The sequence below is a fragment of the Sprattus sprattus genome, assembly GCF_963457725.1.
Source record: "Sprattus sprattus genome assembly, chromosome: 9".
NCBI lineage: Eukaryota > Metazoa > Chordata > Actinopteri > Clupeiformes > Clupeidae > Sprattus > Sprattus sprattus.
Genome location: NC_137928.1, coordinates 24,904,459 through 24,911,958, shown reverse-complemented (window position 1 = coordinate 24,911,958; position 7,500 = coordinate 24,904,459). Strand labels below are relative to the sequence as shown.

Sequence of the window (7,500 nt, the reverse complement as noted above, 5' to 3'; positions counted from 1 at the left end):
TTCTTAATGTCTTAGTTGGCAGTGCTCAACAGAGCAGAGAGAGAAGGAGGGAGGAAAAGGGATAAACGGACGGAGAGAGGGAGGGAGAGAGTGGGAGAAGGAGGGAGATGGAAACTTTATACCCCAGAGATGATCTCTTTATGTAAAAATGCTACAGAAAGTTTAGCATGGCTGAAATACATGCTAATGCTGACGCCTCCTCCAGGCAGTTGCTGTGGGGTGGAGAGCAATGACATCCCACTCCTCAAACCACTCATCCTCACAGCTTAAAGTCTATCTTATCCACATGCACACACACGCACACGCACAAACACATACACACACGCGCGCACACACACACACACACACACACACACACACACACACACAGAGAGAGAGAGAAAGCAGCACAGCTGTTTGACAGGTGAGATAATGTTTTATAATCATGGCTGTGACTGTCAGTTCTCCACCATTTCGTTCGTTCTGGTGTTGAATGCAGTTTGACACACGCACACACACACACACACACACACACACACACACACACACACACACACACACACACACACACACACACATACACACACACACACACACACACAAACATGCCGGCCCACATAAAACTCATCCTCACTCTATTTTTCATACACACACTATAAAAAATAACTGACCCTATTTACTCAAAAAAATTGTGGTAACAATTTCCCACTACCTTTTTCAGGTAATTTTTACACAGATTCCCCAAATATCCTTTACTACAAAATATCACGTAAAGCTTACAAAGATTTTTTTAGGTAAATATTGACCTTCAATTACACAGATTTTCCAAATGCCCTTACTATAATAAATTAATGGATGGGGAGGAGGATCCAGTGTGGGTGATTCGTAGGGAACGTAGAATTTCTTGAGTTTATAGAGAGTTATGCTTATTCTGTTACCGGGGGGGTCATTCAGTAACCTGAGACATGATTGCCACTTGTGGGTATCGAACCTGTGCCTTTGAGGTGATTTTGTAAATCTTGCACTCGGCGGGCTTTGAACCGGCGCTCCTCGCATTCGAAGTGCTGTGCCCTACCCGCTAAAGGCTGATTTAGGCTCGTTTTAGACGCAGAGCCCTAAGCAAGTAATTTACACGCCAGAACTGTAGATTTATTTTGAGTGAAGTAAGCGTATTTATTTCAGCAGGACAAAGGAAAAAAACTTACCGCAGCATGAAAGTGTAGTGGGCGAAATGCTTGATGTTATGAATACATGTTTTACACAAAATACAAAGGTTGGCAATTCAGTGCCAATGGCGAAAAAGACAGATCACATGACGCAAAAGTTCGTTTATTGACACATCTTTTAATGACTGCGACAGGCTTTAAAACAATGTTTTTATGAGTTACATTATTCAAAGATGAGAGGTAAACGGCGAGAGAATCTCATATGTTGTCAATGCTTGTAAATACAATGGTGCTGGCCATCAGTTAAGCCCACGTTAATGTTAACTTTTGTATATGAGCAGACTGGGGCGGGCTCATTCTATCAAACTCGCGGGTGCAATTGATTGATTCACGTCAATATGAACTCAATGAATGATATCACCATGACTCACAAGTGGTGGAAAATTAATTATGAAAGTATTTGTTCGTGAATTAGCACATTCTCTCCAAACAATCGCGGGTGAGAATGGGATATTCTCTCCATAAATTTGCGGTAATTTGAGCGTCCTTATAATTGTTTAAAGAGGGTTTGTAAAGGAGTTCATGTCTTCGGACCGCTTCTGATATGTTTGTTCCTAATCCATAAGGAAAGGCTTGTGAGACTGTCTGCAGGGTATTCATGATTAAAAAAAATCTGGGTCTAAAAAAGACTAGTAGGCCTATGCTATAAAACCGGAAACGTGAGACTCTGGGAAAGGCTGTGGTTAGCTGGCCAATCACAGTCTTTGCGAGCTACGTAGGGCCGGAGTGTTTCAGTCGCATAGTCAGACATTTTTGGCGACGCACTTAAGCATGTAAGGGGGGGTATTTTACTGCGCAAGGGGGGATTGTGTATCTTACGTGCTTACGCGTTACGACTAAAACAGAGCACATATTACCCTTAAGCCACGGTGCTTGATAGAAGGAATCCAAGAGATCCATATTTAAGCAATAAAGTTCGAGAGGCAGTACGGTATCGTCAATAATGTACTTGTTCGAGGGTGTTGTTAGCGGCAAACCCTCAAACAAGTACATTATTGACGATACCGTACTGACTCGAGTACCTTATTGCTTTTATAACACGGTTGCCAGCATATAATTAAATTATAAATAGTAAGCTGCCTTTCAGCACAAAAAAGTTGTAGCCTCCAAACATTGTGTATAGCATTCTAGTAGAAGCTAGCTAGCTAGCTACTATCTGTTTTAATAGATTTTTGGTCTAAGCGCTAGCAGCCACCTACAAATAATATTCGAGACTTTCAGTTAAGACTTACAATACTCTGCAACATTCGTGTAGCACAGAAACAACTAACCGAGTTAATGTAGACATATAAAAAGTCGTGTAGATAGCTTAATTCACATGAAACATTCCCCACTAACAAGCTTCAAACACGTCGCCATCTTTGTTAGATTTTTTTTTTGAGTACGCACTGGTTGAGTTCCAGTGTCAAATGCGCATGTCTATTGAATACTAAAAAAAATTGTGTACATTTCACTGGGCACTTGCACCATTACTCTTTGCTTGCACATTCTACATAATATCTGGCATGGAGTTTACTAATAAATAACATGTGTCGTCCTAAGTATTGTTTTACATAATAAAATGAGGTAGTTCAGTGTAGTTTATCTAATATTATTGTGAGATTCACAAAATGTAGTAATTTCATGTATAATATACACATTTAACTAAGGCACATTTACAACACCCCAAAATCATTTTTTACAGTGCACACACACACATTCACATGCACATGCACACGCAGGGCAAGGCAAGGCAAGGCACATTTATTTATATAGCACATTTCGTACATTATGCAATTCAATGAGCTTTACAGAAACAAACAGTAATAGAATTTAAATTGAAACACAAAAAAATACGGAATAAAAAAAAACAATAATTATGACATAAAAAGTAAAAATAATTCACGTAGGCCCATGGTGATGATGTGGCCTTCTCCGCTGCTCCATGGAAGTCTTCCGCTGTGTTGCTGGCAGTTGCTGTTGATGTGCAGCATGCATGACGGGCCGGGTGGAGGTGATCTCCAGCTCGAAGGCGGGCAGAGGCCGGCAATGTGCGGTGGAGGGCACATGACTGCACTCCTCTTCCCGATGTTGAGAGCGATGTTGAGAGCGATGAGGCAGCAGCTGCTGGGAGGTGATCTGTTGAGTGGAGGGTGCACTGCAGGCACTGCAGGAAGGGTCGCTCTCTGTGGCGCACCAGGAGAAGCGACCAGGAGGTGGCTGTACTCCTCTCTTCCGAAAGCGCACCAGGGCTCCAGCTCTTTTACCTCTACGTCTCCGTCTCGTTGCGTGGCCAGGGCCTTTGATTTGTAAGTCCAGCAAATCCATAGAAGAGGCTACAAAATTGGGACATAAGTCCGATGGTGTTGAGTCCTTGATGTAAAGTTGCTCATCCCTCGTAAAAATCACGCACACACACACAACACACAACGCAAGATGCCAGCTCACATGAACCTCATCCTCACTCTATTTCTCTCACACACACACACACACACACACACACACACACACACACACACACACACACACACACACACACACACACACACACACACACACACACACACATTCACACGCGCACATATACAGATGCACACAGCTCCCAGAGTGTGAATCAGTAATTGTTTTTTTGGGGGGTTGGGTGGGTTACCTAGCTACTGTATCTATGGAGACACAGAAATTCCAGTCATTACAGAACACAGAGACTGTGCATGCGTGTGTGCATATGCATGTCTGCACCACAGTTTGTGGTTTACTAGCTCTTCTTAGCGGCCCTTGCTTAAGCACACACACAGAAGGTACACTTTTAAGCATGCACATACACAGAGTTAGAAACGTCAGCACTTTGTACATTTTGCTTAACTAAAAACATTGATGCACAAATGGAATATATGATTCTATTCTAGAAGACCTCAGCAATAATATTAGAAAAGGGTTCAATGTTTCCGTGGTTGTTCTTTTTATGTCTCTAAGACGAAAACTCAAAAATAAAAATATCCCGGACGAGGGATATAGACCTTTTAGTGTTAAGAATCAAAGATATACAGAAACTGAAAAGTTTCAGCTCACAAAGGCATATGATTAACACACATCCATACTTGATCGAGGTTAGAGTTTCATATTTATCTGACATTCACAAACCTGCATAGGTGGTTAATCTTGTGGCTGCAAAGTCGATATTCTCTCATGTGAGTGGAGTAATGTGTACATATCCTTTTGATAATGACTTCGAAATTTCGATATCGAAATTCTACACAATGCCCAGCCTCTACACATTCTAAAGCCAACTAAGGGACTGATGCTAGTGGATATTGATATTTGGATTGCTGACTTTATGCAGCCATTGCTGAGTTTTGGTTTTGAAACTCGTGAGCTAAAAAGCTTGTAAAAATATTGCAAACATCACCAACAGCCCAGTTGGCGCTGATTAAAGCTTGATAACATGGTAACTGGTGTCACAGCAGCAGATCCATATGACGTATAATAAAGTTCATCACTTTGCACATCCATCTAATGTACAAGACAGCTCTTGCATGATGAATGGTGTTCTAATATCTCAGTAACAGCAAGTGTGTGTGTGTGTGTGTGTATATCCCGTGCGTTTTTGTGAACTGTTGTGTGTCTGCGTCTGCACTCTGTGATGACTCATTGCCCCATAAACAGTTATTGCGCGATGAATCCTCTTGGTTCAATTAGACCGCCACACACACACACGCACACACACACACGCACACACACACACACACACACACACGCACATACACAGAGACACTCACACTCTCACACACACTCACACTCTCACACACATACTCTCTCACACACACACACACACGCACACACGCACACACACACACAAACTATAACACACACTGCTGCTGAGGTGTGCTGGTTCCAATCCAGCACAAGTCCCACAACAGCTACATCCACCAGCCATGAGTTTGAGCGGAAGCCATGGAAACTATTGCTATGGCAGCAACATTAAATGATCATGACCAGAACCAAGTGACAGACATAACATCAGACCAACCTCAGGTTAATGATGTTTGCTAAGTTTTCATGGAATATAACAACAAATGGAAATGATAGAGTTGAAGAATGGCAGCATAAAGAGAAAGACAGAGACTATGTTATCAAAATAACGAAAGAGGGAGAATGACACTCCAACATGAACAAGAGAAGGATGTGACAGGATAACATCCTCAGAGTTATTGTTTTAATTTGCAGTGGAGTCATGATGTTTTGTTGCGTAGCCTTAATTGTCAACATTCATCAATAGTTGAGTGAACTTTGTTCACCCACTACAATCAGTTTAAAATGTAAGTACCTAATGCTGCACGTCGGGGTCCTGCTTGCCGTTTATCTTTCAAGAATGACTGGCAGACTAAACATTATCCCTTACAAATTCTTTATTCAAATATCCTTTTATCGGTTGCCACGGCAACCATTGCTTTTTTAAATATAAATGAAATTCAGACTGAGTAAACGCCAAAGCTTCTGCACTAGCGGTACATTGGTGAATTCTTTGTCAAACATTTCAGTCCTCCTCGCTGTGCTTTGTCCAGACTTTGAACCCAGTGTGAGAGATGGGTGTGGGGATGCGACGGCTCCTGCCACACACACCTAATGTTTTTGACTGAAGTCAGTCGATGGATGTCAAGGTTATTTAAAACAAACCGTCCACTACTCTCTCTCTCTCTCTTTCTCTCTCTCTCGCTCTCTCTCTCCCCTCTGTCTGTCATTCGGGGAGAAAAGACAGACAAACGTACAAACACAAATAAACACCATGCAAATGGGAGGAGGTGAAGGGAAAAGATATAGCATCGCTGGCCTGGGGCCAAGTGCTGTCTGTCAGATTGATGAGCCCAATTGACTGAAAAGGGTCCCTGCTCGTCCAGATCTGTATCGATCCTGTCTCCCCACCCACAGCACTACGGAAACATGAAACACAATGCTCAGAGGTTTTTTTTTTAGGTAGGATGCAAAGACAAACACTTTAAATTGCCTATACACACACACATACACACACATACACATACACACACACACACACACACACACACACACACTCACACACACACACACACACACACACACACACACATACATACACAAAGACATGCCCAAAACCCCACACATATACACAGGTTAGAGTGAATGTCTCTTAACTCTGACTGTGATAGCAGGAAAGGGGAGAGAATCACAGAGTGAGTTTGAGAGATATGACAGGAAGACACAGAGAGATGGGTAATCAGTGGAATGGAGTGAAAGAGAAGTGATAATGAGCCATGAGTCAGACACACACACACACACACACACACACACACACACACACACACACACACACACGAACACACAAAGACCTACATACTCTCTCTCTCACACACACACACATTTTCTGAGTTTCAGGACCATTGACATTCCATTCAACACACTTTTGCCTCAGTGGTAATGCCTTTGGAAAGTTCATTGCTCCTTACGGCGTGACAGAGTGTGAGTGTGTGTGCGCCCGAGTCCGATAAGAGCAAGGACATTAAAGTCTCTTTTTAAAGAGAAGTGTGTGTGTGTGTGTGTGTTTTTGTGTGTGTTTTTGTGTGTGTGTGTGTGTGTGTGTGTGTGTGTGTGTGTGTGTGTGTGTGTGTGTGTGTGTGTGAGTGCGTGTGTGTTTTCCTGTTTACCCCGTGGCTTTCATCTCTTATAGTTCATTAACACAGTCATCAGCTCCATAGCACTCCACTCAGCTGGTCTCTGTTGATAACTGAAAACAACAGCTCCTGAATTACTTACCCTTGAAAATGACTTTTTAGTATTGTGTCACGCATTATACAAAGACACATGCACACACTGTGTCTGTGCGTGTGTGTGTGCGGGTCTGTGTCTATATCTGTGTGTGCCTCTGTGGGTTTATGTCTGTGTGTGTGCATGTGTGTTGCATTTTTTTGGTGTGTGTGTTGGAAAGAGAGAGAATGGCCATTATGCGAACTTGACTGCTTTCTCAAGAAGGCAAGAAAATGTATGATCTAGCCCTACAGAAGCTAATAATAAACTCACCTTACAAAAAAATGACAAATGTGTGACTGTGGAGCCCCGCTGCAGAACAGCAGAGCCAAGGGGAGGAGGAGGGGAGGGAGAAGGGGTACTGTACAGAGGGAGTCTATAGATATTTATATCAATGGCATTATCCAACGGGGCTGTGAATGATCATTCATCCTCCCACTGTACATGAAAAACCAAAACACCTCACGAGAAAGAGAGAAAGAAAGAAAGAAAGAAAGAGAGAGACGGAAAGATGGGGGGGGGGGACAATGGGAGAGGGGGA

General features: G+C 42.6%; 1 protein-coding gene across 1 annotated transcript in view; it reads left to right on the top strand.

Moving 5' to 3' along the window:
* The window catches only part of dner (delta/notch-like EGF repeat containing), a gene marked incomplete at both ends in the record, with an annotated part of 51,704 nt that overhangs the window by 21,500 nt on the left and 22,704 nt on the right, over positions 1-7,500 (top strand). The gene's annotated exons all lie outside the window — the stretch shown is intronic.